Raw genomic sequence first — 17,025 nt, 5'->3', positions numbered from 1 at the left:
AGCCACCAAGGACACAAGTCCCTCATCTTCTTGGCCTAGGAGCTAATTAGGTCTAAATGAGTGGAGCTGGCATTGCCTGTGGCCCTCTCTGTCCTCCTCTTTGAAACTTGCTCCTGGTCATGCCCGAGGGCTCCTCACGCCCCTAGATGGGGTGCAGTAGGAGGAAGGGTCTGAGGGCAAACCAACCACTTGGGTGGAGGGGAGGTGGTGCAGAGCCTGGAGAAAGGTGGCAGTGGATGGAAGGGACAGAGGAGGGTGGGCCAGGGAGGATTCGAGAGTGTTCGGGACAATTTTGGAAACCTCCACGGGCCTGCCGAGGGGGAGACAGGATGGAGGACCGCCTAGGAGCATTCACCTGCAAGGCCAGAGGACCCCGGTTCAGCGGCCAGAGAGGCCCCTTTCCTGTGTGACCAGAGAGAATAGGGCAGAGGAGACAGCCTCGCCTGCGTGAGTAGGAAGGGCCACGGACTTGGTCTCTGACCCCAGGAAATTGGCACACGGAAAGGACGTGGATGCGTCTAGTACCCCAAAAATCTTGTTTTTTAGAGGTGGGCAAGAGGCAGAGAGATTCAGCCCAGGTCTGTGAATCAGCCAGGAATCTGTCCATGCTGCGTCCTGTCACCAGAGAAGTGGGTGGAGCGGCCTGGAGAAGGCAGGAGCTGGGGTCAGCTCCTGGCGGCCCGAGGGGAGGCTCAGGAGGCCAAGGACAGAGAGAGCCGAGGCACGTGTCCTCCCTCCTTCCCTGAGCCTGGCCGCCCCTCCCTCCTCAGGTAGGACAAGCAGGCGGTTTTGTACCTTCCCCTCCAGCCTCCCGGGGCCACATGCCTGTCAGAGGGCCAGGCTAGTACAGGGTACCCTGACAACCTCCTTTCTGTGTCCCCTGCCATGACCTCCCGGCGGGGGCATTCATCTGTAAGGGTGAACACATGCACACTTAGGTGGACAGCGGGTGCATTTAGCAAAGACAATTTGTTCTGTTTCAACAGTCCTTAGATGATGCTGAGTAATTTTTCTCAGTTTTTTCCCCCCAATGAAGGCAGTAACCGGTCAATTTTTTAGGTCTTATCAGCTAAGATGTGCATTTGTCCATTCTGATGGCCTCAGAAGTTTGTCATTTCACCAACCCACGGAATCCAAACAATGGAGCGCCCTCAGTCCGTAGAGCACAAGGTCCGGGTAACAGTGGCCTGATGTGGTGGGCAAGGGCCACTGTGCTGGTGTGTTGGGGCAAGGCTTTGAAGGAGCAGCAACTCTCCCCCTGAGTATGTGTGTGTTCCTTTAATAAAACGCTTCTCCTCCATGGTGGGTCATGGCAGGTGGACACAGAAAGAAGGTGGCTGTCGGGGCACCCTGCCTTGAAGTGCATGAAATCAGCTGTTAACGTTGCTCATCTTGTTGTTTAAATATGGTGGTTCCCGAGCTCCCAGGCATCTGCCCTGTGGGCCCACCTGAAAATGGAGGGGTCAGGCCTCCACACATAGGGAGAACATGAGTGGCTTTATATCTTTGTGTGTGTGTGATATTCTCTTCCCCTCTGGCAAGCCCCACTAACCATCAGATATAGCCTGTCAGGGACTATTTTAAATGACTGCCGTTTCCCCTGGACTCTGGCGTAAGACCAGAATCCCAAGCTGGCCGCTCCTGTGATATAGTGCCCCCCCATTTATAGTAGAGGGGACTTTATTAGCTTCTGGACACACGTATATCTGTTTTCAAGATCAAGTACACTGCCAATAGTTCTTACCCGGCTCTCAAGTTTACTAACTTGTTATGTTTTCCCAGAGAATGTTAAAAAAATTAGTACTGACGTTTGTGGGGGCATTTTTCTCTTAAAGCCAACCATTGGTCGTCATGTGTTTACTTACCTGGTCTCTGAAGTGCTGTTTTATGTACCAAGTAAATCCAGGGTGAAGCTTGGTAAGTAATTGCAGACTCTGAGGCCCATGAACCTATAGCTACAGGTGAATCGTGAAGCCTCCGTTTGCAAGGGTTGTTTTTTTTTTTTTTTTTTTCCTTCAAGGAAGTCTTTTCCTTGCCACTTGTGATCTTCTGAGTGATTAAAATATTGGACTAGCTTCTCTTTGCTGCCCAAGTGGTCCATCCAGCACAAGCCTCTCCTGTCCCCCTAATTCCTTTGGACGTGCAAGGCTGGGTCACCTATGGCTTGATCACAAGCTGTTCAGGAGGATGATCTACAACGGGGCTGTGTCCTGAACCCTGGGGTCTGGCCCAGGATGAAAAGGAAAAGCAGACAGAAGATGCACTTGGGGTCCTGGTTTGAACTTGAGATCCTCCACAGTAAATACCAAGCAATTGGCCACTTCGGACCCTGAGCTCTGAATTCAGAGCTGGACCCTCCCTGCCTCTTCTCCTGGGCGGACCCCTCACCACTTCACACCCCTGATGCGCATGCCAATCACGGCCTCTCCACCATCCCTAATGCCTCTGAGGCCCCCACTCTCTGGACCTGCCTTTCCTGGTCACATGGCACAGGCTCGCAGCCTCCCAGGTGGCTCCGGCCTGGACTGTTTCTCTCTGTCAAATTCTCTCCATCTTGTACCGCCAGCTCACTCTGCGCCTGCTCCAAGATGCAGCGGTAACCACAGCAGACCAAACATCCCCGGGAGCTCTGCTATGGTTTTCTGGGTAGGGCAGCCAGGAGTGGTGTCCCTCACTCCTCTGTCCCCCTCAGTCTACCCCTTCTTGCCTGGGGAAGGTCGTAAGCTCCTTTTTTTTTTTTTTTTTTTTTTTTTTTAGAGAGAGAGAATTTTTTAATATTTATTTTTTTAGTTCTCGGGGGACACAACATCTTTGTTTGTATGTGGTGCTGAGGATCGAACCCGGGCTGCACGCATGCCACGCGAGCACGCTACCGCTTGAGCCACATCCCCAGCCCCCAGGTTGTAAGCTCCTTGAGCGCAGAGACGCGCCGTAGCATATCGTCTGTGTTTCTCGGTGGTATTTCAGCACAGATGCTCAGTAAGTACTGGCTGGTTGGTGAATCGCTGTAACGGAAGTATTTATTGGTCATAAACTCTGACAGCTGGCCCAGGTCACCATTCTATCTCAGATCCTTAGTATAACATTGGCCTGCTTGAATGAAATGATCAGGACGACAGGTGGACATGTTCCCGAGAGCACCTGGGAGCCGGAGATGGATTTGATGGGAGCAGGGGGGGGGGGGTGGCTTTCAGGTGCTTGGGATTGGAAGGGTGCAGTCGACATCTCAGCAGGCAATGGGTGACGCGGAGGGATTCCAGTCAGGGCTCACGGGGTCCGTAGAGCATAATGGAGTAAAAGGACTGGGGACATCCATCAGAAAGCAGAGCCAGGCAAGGGATCCAGACAGGGAAGGCTGTCAGTATAGGTGTGGGAAGGCCACGGTGAGGCTGAAACTCAGTGCAGGTGGACGCTCCTTCCAGCCTGGTCAACGGTGGCATCTCTGACTTAGTGGCATGGGGTGGAGTCTTTTTTTTATTTTGAAATTCATGATTTCCGTAATTTTTCATACACAATAGTGATAGCAACTTTCCATTTGTAGCAGGGATTCAATTGATTTCAAGGATGCATTTAAGTAAGAACAAGTGAGGAGTTTTAAAGGAAAATATTCTGAACACAGCAGCAGAGCCATTGGTGAGATGGGTGGCCGTGGCCAAGGGCTAGAAGTTTGGAAGACCCCACGTGGACAGTTGCTGCAGAACCTGCCCGGTCAGGGCTAAGAGACTGTGGGAGTTTGGCAGCTGGAGACCACAGGGGAACTTGGAGCTGAAATGGTGTCCCCAGTGGCCTCAAGCGAGGTGGCTACTCCATGAGGGCAGGATCCCCGTCCCCTGCTCTCTAGACCTGTGTGTGGCTCACAGTAGGTGACCAGGGAGGAGATGGAAGCAACTGGCCGAAGGTCCAAGGCAAAGTGGTGGTTCCTGCCCATGCCACAGACAGCCACCACCACTGACCTCTCACCCCCCGGCCTGTGGTGGGAGAGGCTGGGAACAGCCAGGTTCCCACACCCCCTCACGGAGTGAGCTCACTGAGACAGACTCCCTTCGGGGGAGGAGGGGGTGGCCACGAGCAGCCGTCTGCACCTGTGTCCTTTCCTGAGGCCCTCCCTTTTAGATTCTGATCTGTCACCAGCACCGCAGGCCCCACAGCTGGGCAGCCTGAGAGATGCTGAGCAGTGGGGACCACGCAGCCCTTCTCCAGGGACAGGTTTACCCTCTCTGGCTCACTTTTGTCATGTGGGAATGCAAAGTCCTGGGTGGCAGATCTTGGAAATCTATCAGACGATGTCAAAAATTTTTTTTCAAAAACAGACTTTAGGGGGCAGGTGTGCATTCTGAAACGTTCCTGATTTTTTGAATTACCATCTAATTTAAAATCTTGACAATCCCATAACTGGTCCAGCCTCCAGTTTCAAACCTGTAACCAGCTTCTTCTTTTTCTTTTTAACTGAATGACTTGAGGTCATATCTCCTCTGCTCCCTGTCAGTGGTTGTGACTTTGGGTGTCCCGTGACACTTTTTCAGGCTTGCTGTTCTCTGAATCTTACGCTAACAGAGGGTGTCTCCGAGCTTCTGATCCAGATTCGCCCCTTCCCTCCTGCTGGGTCCTCTGTCCCTGCAGCTCAGCCTGGTTTGTCCCCGGTCATGAGGGGACAGGTCTGGCGCTGCCCTGCCTCTCTTCTCCTCTTTCTCCACTCTTCCCTCCTCTCCTTCTCTGCCAGCTCTCCTGTCAGTGTCCACACTCAAATCTCCTTTCTCTCTGCCCACTGGACCCCCACATCCAAGGGTTGGAGAGGACCCCAAGGTTCCCACAGACCTGTAATAGCCATCCGCACAGCTGGGAGCCTGTCCAGGGTCACGGAGCCACTGTCTGCCGCGCAAACAGTCCAGAAACCTTTGAAGCATCTGTCAAATTCACATGGGCACAGAAACTTCAGGAAGATGTGAGATGCTGCATAGTGGTCAGGCTTCTTGGTGGCTGGGAAGGTCAGAAGGGAGGATCCTGTCCCGAATGAGAGAGGGACTCCGTGGTTCCAGCCAGCCTTGCCCCGTCCTGTCGGGCAGGTCCCGTGTGGTGTTTACAGATTGTGCATGTTGGCGAGGATCATCGTAGTTTGCTGTTTGCTAAATTGCTTTCTTGGCTGGCTCCTGCCATTTCAAAGTGTGCTCCTAGGCATCCACATCACTAATGAGGACATGAGGTCACACCTGCTTTGGGGTTACGCCGGCCAAATCCTGAGCTCATCTCTGGCAGTTGTGTACTGTGTGCTCTTGGGCAAATTACTTGGCCTCCCTGAGCTTCAGTTCCCTCCTGGGTAAAATGAGGAGAAAAGGGGTCACTACCCCATCATGCTGTGAGTGTCAGAGAATTTTTGCTCAATCTATGATAGTCTTGTGGGCAAATGATGGTCCAGAAGGTGAATCTAGTTAGTACAAATCCATCTTTGCTGGGCTTGTAAACAATGCATGCAATATACCTATTATATGTGTGTATTTATATAAATGAATTTCTTTTTTGGTACCATGCATAGACCCTAGGGGTGCTTACTTAACCCCTGAGCCACATCCTCACTCCATTTGTGTGTGTGTATTTTTTTTTTTTTTTTTTTAGAATTTTTGAGACAAGATTTAAATTGCTTAGGGCCTTGCTAAGTTGCTGAGACTGACTTTGAACTTTATCCTCCTGCCTGAGCCTCTGGAGACACTGGGGTTACAGGCGTGCACTACTGTGCTTGGCTATATTTTTAAATGATTGTCATACACGTACCTACTTCATAGACTTGATTTTCCTTCTTGGCTTCTTTATAAAACATGCAGTGCTTACTCTCTGGCCCCTTGTGGGCCAGGCTGCTGACCCTGGCACTGGAACTTGCTGGAAGGTTTCTCTTTGTGGACCCCTGGAGACTGTTCTGAGCATCTCATGGGCTCTAGCTATTCCAACAAGCTCTTGCCCGACAGGCCTGGGCAGTGTCTCCCCACTGTGAGGTGGAGCCACTTCCCTGGAGGCCTCGAGTTGCCCCCACTCTCTGCCCTTTCCACCCCGAGGGGCCTGCGCTACAGCCGCTGCCCCTGGCCTCCCAGGCGCTCACCCTTGCTGATGGCAGCCTTGAGGCCTCCTGGGCTGGGGCTTGTTCTGCGGATGGTGTATCAGAAGCCTGTTCCCTGGGAGTCCGCATCTAGTTGGGGAAATGGACACACCTCTGTGTCCCCCATGCCCGGGAGAAGCACGGGCACCATCCATGTGCCATGGGGCCTCAGAGGGGCATCCCTGAGGCCTCAGGCCCATCAGAAAACTAGGGCTTTCTTCAGAGACTGGTTGGTTGGAGCTGCTTCCTGCCACTGCCAAGGACAGGCACCTGGGTCCTGGAGTCCCATTACAGGTCCCTGTGGCTCGGGCTGCATTCCTGACCAGCAGCTGGTCAGATCTTGGAGACATGCTTGCCCACCTGCATGACGTTCATGGGCAGCTGGGGTGGTCACCCTGCCCTCACCTGCTTCCTCAACGCATGTGCCACCTCCCCAAGGCGCTTCGGGAGAAATAGCGAGGCCTGAGTCTCAGGGTATCCATCAGGTGCCTTCAACCCAGGGAAACAGCCTTTGGGAAAGTGAACGGTGAGGTTCCAGCCACCTTCTGAGCTTAGGCTGGCTAGAGCCACAGCCAAATCCACCGTAGCTGCCAGGTGTTTGTTTTGTTTTTAAAGTCATTTGGCTTTTCTGTGCCTTCTGACATCCCCGAAGCTGGTTTTCTCCTTGCTTTGATGGCAGGTTCTCGTTCACGCTTGGATTTCTAACAGTCTCTTGCTCCTTGTTCCACAACCATGGCCACTCGCTAACTGGAGTTCAGACAAGCTGTTGAAGAGTCACCTTGACTCGGGAGGGTTAACTAGAAGTCACTGAACCATCCCTTGACTGATTCTGAATCTCTGCCCATGACTAGTTTTAAAACACGGAGGACTATTGTCCTACCAGCAATGGGAAAAATGCTTTGTGCGGGTGTATGGCCTGGACCTTCTCGTGGGAGCAGACTTCTCTGTCCGTGTTGGACACTGTGTTGTATCCTCAGAGCCCAGAACAGCCCCCGGTGCTGCATAGGACGTTAATGAGCATCTGACGCTGAATTTAGTCAGAAGCTATTTACAAGCACCCTCTCAGGAAGGAGCTGGGACCCTGGCCTTGTACTGAAAGAGCCGGGTCCAGGGAGGAAGAGAGTAAGGCAAACCCAAGAAGACCCCTGCATGTCAGTCACCTGTGGGAGGTGCACAGGCTGTGCAGGGGCACACCAGGTCACATATATGCAGAAGTGGAGGTGTGAGGTTAAGCGCTGGGACACTAGTGTGCAGGTCCAGAGGGGGACACAGACGAGGCCCTGCAGAGTAGGAGGGGCCACACACGTGGGAGCTGCAGTTGTGTCCTGAGGAGGTGGACAGGTCAGCTCTGCGTGTGTACACACATGTATGTATGTGTGTATGTGTGCATGCGTGTGCACACAGGATTCCTCTAGCCATAGTGCACAGTCCAAACTGAAGCAAGAAGGAGTTTGAAGTAGAAGGACTAGTTAGCAAATCAGGGTGACCCAGAAGGAAGCCGGGAAGAGCCCGAGGAGAGGCGGGCAAGCCAGCGCACTCTTCCCAGGAACCTGGCAGATAAGGGGCAGGAGGAATCCATCCCATGACGAGCTGGTGGCCCCAAGGGTGACATTGCACTTGGCAGTGCTCCAGGGGGACTTGTTTGCCTCCTTGGCTTTTCACATAGCTTCTCCCAGAATCCCACGAGGCCATGCTCCCCCTCCACTGGGGAACCAGGGGTCACCTTTCAGATGTCAGTAGGTAGCCCCGTCACGTGCTGCAGACCCTGCGCTTGAACTGGGTAGCTGACTCAGCCAGGACGCCCAGGTAAGCTCCCGTGGCCACCCCTGGCTCAGCAGCGTCCTGGTGACTTCATCAGGGAAGAATGGAGATGAAGGCCGTTCCTGGCACCCTCGGCCTCTTCTCTCCACATGTCGCACTGTGGGTTTCATGGGGTTTTTTGTTTTGTTTTTTTGGTGACCGTGTTTTGCACTTGATTCTTAACTTACACGAAGGCAGGACGAGGCAGGCGTCTGCTCCCACAGAGCCCCGGGACCGTACCCTGTGCCCTGGAGAGCTTTTCAGGGCGATTATAACAGGAAAAACCGTTCCGCATCTTCATCCAACAATGCGTGCCTTTGTGCAGCCTGTAGTTTCTCATTTTTCCTGGGACAGCTGTTGCCTCCGGCCCAGTTCCATTACAAACAACTTCCTGTGGCCAGCAGACCCTCCGGCCCCGCGTTGCCCCTCACACCAGTGTTACTAAATACCCGCAGGTCAGCCTCCTTCTTGCATTTTTTTCTTACTCTGTCCAAGCAACATTTTCAAAATGCAGCAGCGTTCAGAATGTGCTAGATGGTGAGGCCCAGTAAAGGGTACTCTGTGTGCAGACAACCACTTCGACCATCTTGTTCAGGCACAGTGGGTGTGCACGTGATTTGCATCCTTGGTTCCAAGTATCATATGAACTGACAGGTTGCCTCTGTCTCCATCCTCTCCATCCCCCCCCCCCATTCCAGCAGGAGGCCTTTAGCATCCTTCCAAGATATTTTCAAAGTGTGGCCCAGGAGTCCTTGGAGGTTCTAGACCCTTGTTTCCAGGATCTAAAAGGTCAAAGCCATTTCGACCAAGGTACCAAGACATCCTTCCCTCCTCACTCTTTAAGAGAGTGCAGTGCAGGAGAGTCTTCCTGAGACTGTGTGGCAAGGTCACAGGCATCCGAATGCAGAAGCAAGTGAGAAAATCCAGATGTCTTGAGACCCATTAGGCCTCAAAGAGCTTGTGGGAGATAGAAAGCACCGCCCTTTCCCTCAAATTAAATTCCATTTTGGAAAATGCAGTGATACTATGGGATGGGTTTGTATTGCTATTTTACATGTGAACAAATGCTTTTAAGCTTGATTGTCTCTACTGTGAGAAATATTGATAGATATAATCCATAAGAAATAGTAGTTTTTTGAGGTTCTCAACTGTAAGTCTAGAAAGGTTCCTGAGTTCAAAAAGTCTGAGTAGAAGGAGGTCTTTAGGTTCTCCCACCGCTTAGCTGGGGCTCAGTTTGACACTTCTTGGCGGGTGTGCAGAAATTAAAAAACTGTCGAAGCCACGCCCCTTGTGCAAAGGTATTCAAGGCCCGCCACGTAAAGACAAGGGAGCCAGCAATGACTGGAAGTCTCCCCCCCACAGGGACACCTGCAACTTGGTTTTCCTCTTCTTCTGGGTTCCGATGGCCAGTTTGGCTGTCACTTACGGGTCCGTGAGATAGCCAGGCCACTCTCAGTGACTCGGCCAGTCAGCGTGTCCCTGAACATGTCTGCGGAGCCCGGTGGGGGGAATTCAAACACAGTCCCTGCCCGCAGGAGGCCGCGATGCTGGCACAAGGAGAGCCAGGGACCACAGAGACACAAGTGGACAGGGTCGTTGCTGACTCGGAAAGGGCCGCCCAGGGAATGTGCGGCATGAGAGGGCCGGCCACAGAGACCGGAGGGAGGCGGGCACGAAACCCAGCAAGGGCTTTGCTCAGGAAGCTTCTTTGAGCTAAGCCTGGGGATTTGGGGTTGGTGAGGAAGAGGATGGAGGGCCATCCCTTCAGAGGGGCCCTGAGGAAGGACATGTTGCACCCAAACCTGCTGGAGACGCTGGTAGATAAGGCTCGAGCTCGCAAGGCCTGGGTCTGGGGCTTTAATCCAGGTGTAAGGGGAGCCTCTGGAGGGTTTTTAAGCAAGTGGCAAAATGATCCTGTTTCTGCTCTATAAAGGGCAGCCTGGTGGCTGTGGAGAATGAGTGGACGGAGGGGACGGTGGAGGTGAGGTAGGAGAGGAGTCTGTTTTGGGTTTTTTTTTTTTTTTTTTTTTTTTTTTTGGTACTGAGAATTGAACCCAGGAGCACTTAACCACTGAGCCACCTCCCCAGCCTTTTTTTTATGTCTTATTTAGAGATAAGGTCTTGCTGAGTTGCTAAGTGCCTCGCTGAGTTGCTGAGGCTGGCTTTGAACTCACGAACCTCCTGCCTCAGACTCCTAAGCCACTGGAATTACAGATATGGCCACCACGCCCAGCCAGGAGGGGTCTCTTGTCATCATCCACATGACAGCAGGTGGTGATGCCATGTGGGGCCACAGGCAGAAGCAGAGGGTCTTGAGATCTAGCTTGGGATGGAACGAGCCAGACCTGCTGAGGGTCTGGGTATGGGGACAAGGGAGGGGACAGGCATGAGCTCCGGTTTGGTTCTGGGCAGCTTTTGTTTCCTTGAGTCCTGGCTGCAGACCTCTGCAGGAGAGTTGGTTGCATCCCTGTGGTTGGGCCACTAGGACCCTGGTGCCAACAACCTGCTCACATATCAGAGCAAGCCATCAGTCAGAGCTGCTGCCGATCCGCCTGTGGCTCCCTTTCCTGGTGGTGACACCAGGTGATGGTCTGCACTGCACACTCCCTCTCTAGCATGTCAGGGCGCCTCATCATCTGTGTCTGAGAAATGGGACCAGATGCATCTGCTGGCCATCAGCCCAAGCAGGATTTTATTGGGCCAGGTTTGCTCACGTCTCAGGTGTGTCTCAGCTCCCAGAAAAAGGAGCATTATTCTTCAGGCCCTGTGATGCCCCTCGACGGGACGTGGGAGTCCTTCTCAGACAGTTCAGCCTTTATCAGATGAAGGGGGTGGTGAAGGCTCGAGAAGAAGCTTGTGAGAATTTCAACCACCAGCCAGTTTGGTTGAGAAAAGGTACCTGTGTGTGTCATTCCAGCAGTAGAGCAATCATTAATAAAACCAAAGCTCTGTTAAGGGCTGTCAGCCTCAGGGTTAGGGATATAGCTCAGTTGGTAGAGTGCTTGCCTCGCATGCACAAGGCCCTGGGTTCAATGCCCAGCACCACAAAATAAATAAATAAATAAACACACAAATAAATAAAGTTGTCAGTCTTGAAGGGCATGGTGGCACCCATCTGTAATCCCAGTAGCTCAGGAGGCTGAGGAAGGAGGATCGCGAGTTCAAAACCAGCCTCAGCAAAAAGTAAGGTGCTAAGCAACTCAGGGAGACCCTGACTCTAAATAAAATACAAAATAGGGCTGGGGATGTGGCTCCGTGGTCAAGTGCCCCTGATCAATCCCTGGTACCCCACCCCCAAAAAAAAGAAAGCTGTCAATCTTACTCGACACCATGATGCAGTTTAACCTGGTTCAGACTTCACTGACGTCTTTGTTCACCTTCTCTGTCTCCATTTCTGTGACACAAGTCTCAGGGTGGAGGTGTGGAAGTTAGACCCATGTCTGCAGTGACCAGTGCCCCTCAGCTCAGCAGTGTGAGCGCTGAATTGTCTTCAGCATCTGTATGCCCATGTGATGCACACAACTAGCTCCTTCTGTGCCTTCCACAAATAACTTTGTGCCCCTTGGAATTGAGGACGCCTTTTGGTAATGATGATCTGCTTGCTCACCTGTAAGGCAGCCTCTGTCCTTACACCCCCCCCCCAGCTGCTTCGCATATTCACGGATCTGTCTGGTGATTTAAATTTTTATATTTCATTCCTACACAGAGTATTTTCCCCACAACTTTGCACGGTGTTAAATATTATAGGAACGTTATTCCAAACATGTCCTTTCCATAAAACCTGTTTATATGCTATCATTATCTGCCGCATTAAATACATTTTATATCATCAGACATTTTATGATATATTTAAAAATGAATTCATACGTAGCAGAAACGCATTAGGGATTATCCTAAGAGACCTTGCTCGAAATGCAGACGTGTTTGTTTGTAACTGCCAGAAAATGGCTTGCAAAATTGGTAGTGTCTTTTATTATTCCCTACCACCGGAGCACTTGCTTGTTAATTAGAGAAATTTCAACTGTCATAGTTGGCAATTATAGCTTCTGTATCATTGTCTGTTATGAATAGTCAATGAGAGCTGATTAATATGCATGAGCAGCAGTATATATAGCGTGCACATTGGGCCAGAATCCAGCTGCCAGAGTCACTCGGAGGAGGGATCGGGAGTGTGTGTGTGTGCGTGCTTGCAGCCAGGGAAGACAGGCGGGCGTGCAGGGGGCCGAGTGGTTTTCCCGCGAGGGAGAGCCACACCAGCGTGAAGGCTGCAGCCGCCGGCTCACCTGAGGCTCTCGCAGACAGCATCAATGCCTGCGCGCTGAGGGAGCTGCCTTTCCCGGTGCTGGCGGGACTAACCTTGCTCTGCCGTTTCTCTAAACATGGGATGCAGTTTGTGCAGCCTGCAGAAGCAAGAGGAGCAGTACAAATTACTCTATGAAGTTTGTCAGGTAACGCGTGGCATTTTGTTCCAGAGACGGGCGCAGGCACGCATCTGGCCGGGCGTCAGTCACTGCCAGGGAAGGAATTGGGGATCTGGGTGTGTGTTTTGTGTTCCAAAGGAGCCAGCCTTTCTGACCTGCTCTGCATCTTTTTCTATTAAATCTCCGAGGAAATTTCCCTGCCAGAGGCGCTTGAGTGCCCAGATTTGAGAATCTGAATAGATGTTGATGGTCGTGAAACATGTTTCCAGCCGTCCTGTCACAGAACGCGTTTAGCGGCTGATCTCTCTGCAGAGCGTCCAGCTGGAAGGGTCAAAGAGTGGTCACGCACCCTTTGAACAAGTTGGGGGAGACAGGACGATGAGGCTCGCCTGCAGGGTTTTGTCTCTGCTTACAAGTGGTCCCGAGGCGCTCCTTCTCTCAGCAACTTCTCTGCACAGGACATGGGGGGGGGGGGGGCAGATCTGTGCCTCACCTTTGCCATTTCTGTACCTCTCTCTCAGAAAATTTTAGCTTCAGGATCCGGTGACTTGATCCTAGGTCCCTGCAGCCATGGCAAAGGACTCCTAGTGTCTTAGAGATGAAGTTGGATATTGACAGAACAGTCCAGATAGCTCACATCTGTGTGGAGTATTCCCTTCCTAAATATTCAAGTCTGTCCTGCACTCAGAGATATTTTGGGTACTCTAGCTTGACTGCTGAGGACTTTCCTCTTTAAATCACCCTCGAAGTTTTTCCTCAGTATTCAGAAAACCAGAATCCTACACAAGTGTTTTTAAAACCAGAACATTATAAGAAGGTTGCTATGGCAAGCAAGAAACAAAGGGTGCAGGTTCCTGGATTTATAGCAATAAAGGTCATACGAATACATTTCTTTAAACCAGCCAGACTTAAAAAAAAGAATTTGATGAGCTGTCAGTCGGGTGTCATTTTTGCATTGGCCATCAGAGGGCGCTGACCATCAAAGAGACAGATGGCTGCCTCTCTAGACAGAATGATGCAGCGACCCTGGCTGCATACAAGGTGTTTGTCCGTGTGTCTGTCTGCCTTCTGTAGTGAGGCATAGGAAAGATCAAAGCAACCCTTTTGAGGTTTGATCCCCCGGTGTGCAAAAAAATCAAGCATCTTAGACAAGTCTTAGGAATATGCTGGAAACTTCACGTTCAGGACTTTGCTGGACACACTTCCTTTTGGGAACAGTCCAGGGGTGTGTGGGCGGACTTGGGCCAAAGTGACGCCACCACTGGCGATCTGGCTCTTATCCCTGGCGTGATCCTGTGTGGGGGTGTAATCCTACCCGTTCCCGGGGATCCTGTACAATCTCCAGGGCTTCTCCAGGAGTCCGGCGCTAGACACAAACCCTGCAGAGTAACAGATACCTCCGTAGAGCCATGCGTTGCACTAGCCCTTAGCTGCTGCGAATGAAATAGCTAAACACGGAGAGTTATATGGGAGTTTTGAAACCTCCCTTCTTTGCTCTTTATCCATCAATGCATAAAAAAGCCCAGCTTAGCCGCAAGAGCTACAGATGTGCACCAGGGGCACCCTAAAGAGGGTAACTGCCTTGACTCCAGAGGTCTGTGTGCACGCGGCGTCCTTTCTTCACCTGTACTCTGGGTGCTCCGCACTTCCCGACGATGGCCCCCCAAGGAGGGAGCCTGGATTCTGTTTGTTTTTTTACTAGGTGAATTTACATGGAAATCTTTCTGGCTGAAGCATTTTATAGTAAATAGCTGATAAATGACTTCCATGTGGAATACACTTTGTCAGCAATTTAGGAAGCCATGCAGATTTATTTTCAGGGAACTCGGGCTCCTTTTTGAACCCATTACCCTTGTGCCAACTAAGTAAAATCTGCCTTCCTCCTATTCTTTGGGAGTCCTGAACCATGGCATAAAGGAATTTGCAAAACACTTGCAGGAATTAATAATTGCATTCTCTCGCTTATTATGCAAAGCCTTATTAGAGCAGAGGAATTAAGGTTTCCATAAATTATGGTTCCAGAAGGTCCGGTACGTCTGGCTTCAGTAAGCCCTTGTAACAGCAGCACAAAGAGGATCAAATATTCTAGGGCTCAGGCTTCATCCTTTCCTTGTCCAGAGATAATTCAAAGAGTTGCTCTTCATTAGTGCCGTTGGCAAGCTGCCTGCAGTTTCTTTTGGGGTCTGCTGTGAGCCTAATGATGCAGAACAATGGTGTTGCCTCTTGTTGCACACAGACCTCGCTGTAGCTTTAATCACATTAGAAAACAACAACAGCCCACGAACTTGCCTGGTCATTAAAGGGCGTTGCAAAGAGGGCGGACACCTTCGTGGTCGGTACCCTGCATTAACAGGTGCACCAGGATCTTTGGAGCCACTGAGTACTTCTGAGGAGAAGACTGGACAAGCCTTCTGCCTACAGGAGGGTTGAGAGCCAGTCTTTATGCTTTTATAGTAATGGCCTTGTCCTGGGTGGAGGTATCGAGGCAGCCCTGCCTGCTGGAAACTTGAATTTTAAGTTAGCATTTGCTTCTTGCTTCAGAAAACTTTAGCCATTGTCGGGTGACTGTGAGTGCTTGGTGAAGGGGAAGAAGGAAAGGAGGGGGCATGAAGGTTGCAGGGGGTACAGTCTGCTACTTGCATAGATAAGTGGCACAGGAGAGCTCATGCTCTGGAGGAAATGGGATGGCGAGCCTCACAGCTCTGCAGCTGGGTGTGGAAATACTAAGGGTGGTGATCAGCTTAGGGGGACTACAGGATTGGAAGATCTGGCTGTTGGCTTGATGTCAGTGACTCCACACCAAATGATACCCTGCACCCACCCACCCACCTCTCGTAACACCCATCAGGGACTCCTGATACCATGGTGGCCTTTGCATAGGCAATAGGTAAATAATTCAGGTTGGAACTTGGGCGTCAAACTGGACATTGTAGCTAATACTCCCCTGATGCAGTATTAATTGTGACATCTTCCATATGGTGTGCCATGCACTTAGGATGCACCAGTACCGTAGAAGTTTTCCTGTCACAGCCACACAACCACGTGAAGAGATAGGTGACGCTATTATCTCTAGTTCAGAGATGAAGAAACCTAACAAGCCCAGGAATTGTGGGTGGGCTGGGATGGCATCTGCTCTGTGACTCCTGAGTCAGTGAATCTTTTCTTGGACAAACCTTTTGCAGTATTGTTCATGAATAGAGGAGCAACCTCATAGGGAACCCTTGGTAGGTCTTGTTGAAAGTGCTCTTTCCTTTTGGGGGTTATAGAGCCTGTATTCTCCCCCACGGGGCCTGTCACCTCTTGAAGAGAGTTTCTATGCAGCTTCTGGTCCACCACATCATGAGGAGAGCATGGTGGGCAAAGGGTAGCACCAAGTTCCCATTAACTTCCTCGTGGCTTTTAGGACAGATGATTCAGAAAGCTCTGGTCCTTTGCAATAACAGGAAATATATAATAGATGGATTTGTGGCTTCTGTGCTACTTGAAAGTTGTTAGGTCTCAAAGTTTTTGCTTTATGAAACTATGTCATAGTGGAAAACAGAAGACACACACATTGATGCTTCTGTTCTAAGTCAACCTATGAACTGGTTGGCCAGAAAAACCCAGATGTCAATAGTAAATAGTAATCAGGATCAGCAAGTTTGTGGAGCAGCCTGGAAACTCGACTGTACCCAATCCTGCGTTCATATTTAATTAGCAACATGTACTGCTCAATTAGATGGGTTTGCTGCCGGAGAGCGGAGCCCCGCGAGTCTGCTGAGAATCGGCTGGGTCGTGGTATGATTGAGCACGGCCAGAGTCAATGGCAGCTAATTGGATGAACATAAACTTGACACCACACAGCCGGTTGAACCTGGCAAAGTGCTCCTGCAGGAAGGTCTGTGTGTGCGCCTCAGCAACCTGCCAATTCCAAAAGCCTTATTTCTGAAGCTGTTCTACATTCTGAATCCACGTAAGCAAAGCAGGGGCCCTTGACTGAGGACAGGACCCGTCGGTGGCTGAGTCAGGTCACTTCTTAAACATGGCATTTATTGGTCACCCACTGGTGTTTTTTTGCCAGTAAACAGTGGATCATAAAGCGCTTTATGGAGACCAAGAAATGCAAAGCAATGGCCTTGCCAGGGCTCCTGTCTGTGCACCTGTCTCCAGGTGGAAACCTCGGACGGGTCAGAAAGGAGCTCCCTGCTTTTGCTGAGGCCTACTTGCCACCACCCCAACTTAGGTGCGTCTCTCTGTGTCCCTCTGTGTGGAGCCTCCGTACTGGCTTCTGTAAGCTGTGGGGAAGGAACAAGAAACCTGCAGGACATGGTCAGGACCTAGGAGTCGCTGCTGCTGGCCTGAGGAGTGTGGTTTGTACCAGGGTGGGTGCCGAGGGGATCCTAGACGTTTCTCTTTACTCCTTGTGCAGCACACACAGCCCTGTCTGGGGACCCCAGCTCTCCCTGCTGCTCACTGGCCCCTTACCTGGCCCACAGGACTCTCCCCAGCTCCCTATTGCCCTCTCAGGCCACTCCTGGCCTGTTCCTGCAGGCTCCTGCCCTTGCACACACCCAGCTCCCCCTGGCTCTCAGCACCTGGACCTGGCTCTTCCCATTCACCCACCGTAGGCTTCACCGATCCGTCCTTGAGGACTTGGAAATCCCTCGCCCCTCCCTGTGTGCCCCACACCCTTCCTCCTTAGCCTCCTTATCACCTGTATCCAACCCCTGTCCCCCAGGA

General features: G+C 51.4%; 1 protein-coding gene across 2 annotated transcripts in view; it reads left to right on the top strand.

Moving 5' to 3' along the window:
• The window catches only part of PDZRN3 (PDZ domain containing ring finger 3), a 204,976-nt gene that overhangs the window by 156,353 nt on the left and 31,598 nt on the right, over window positions 1-17,025 (top strand). The window lies entirely within an intron of this gene.

The sequence above is a fragment of the Spermophilus citellus genome, assembly GCF_964194105.1.
Source record: "Spermophilus citellus genome assembly, chromosome: 19".
NCBI lineage: Eukaryota > Metazoa > Chordata > Mammalia > Rodentia > Sciuridae > Spermophilus > Spermophilus citellus.
This window is presented reverse-complemented; position numbering and strand designations above follow the sequence as displayed.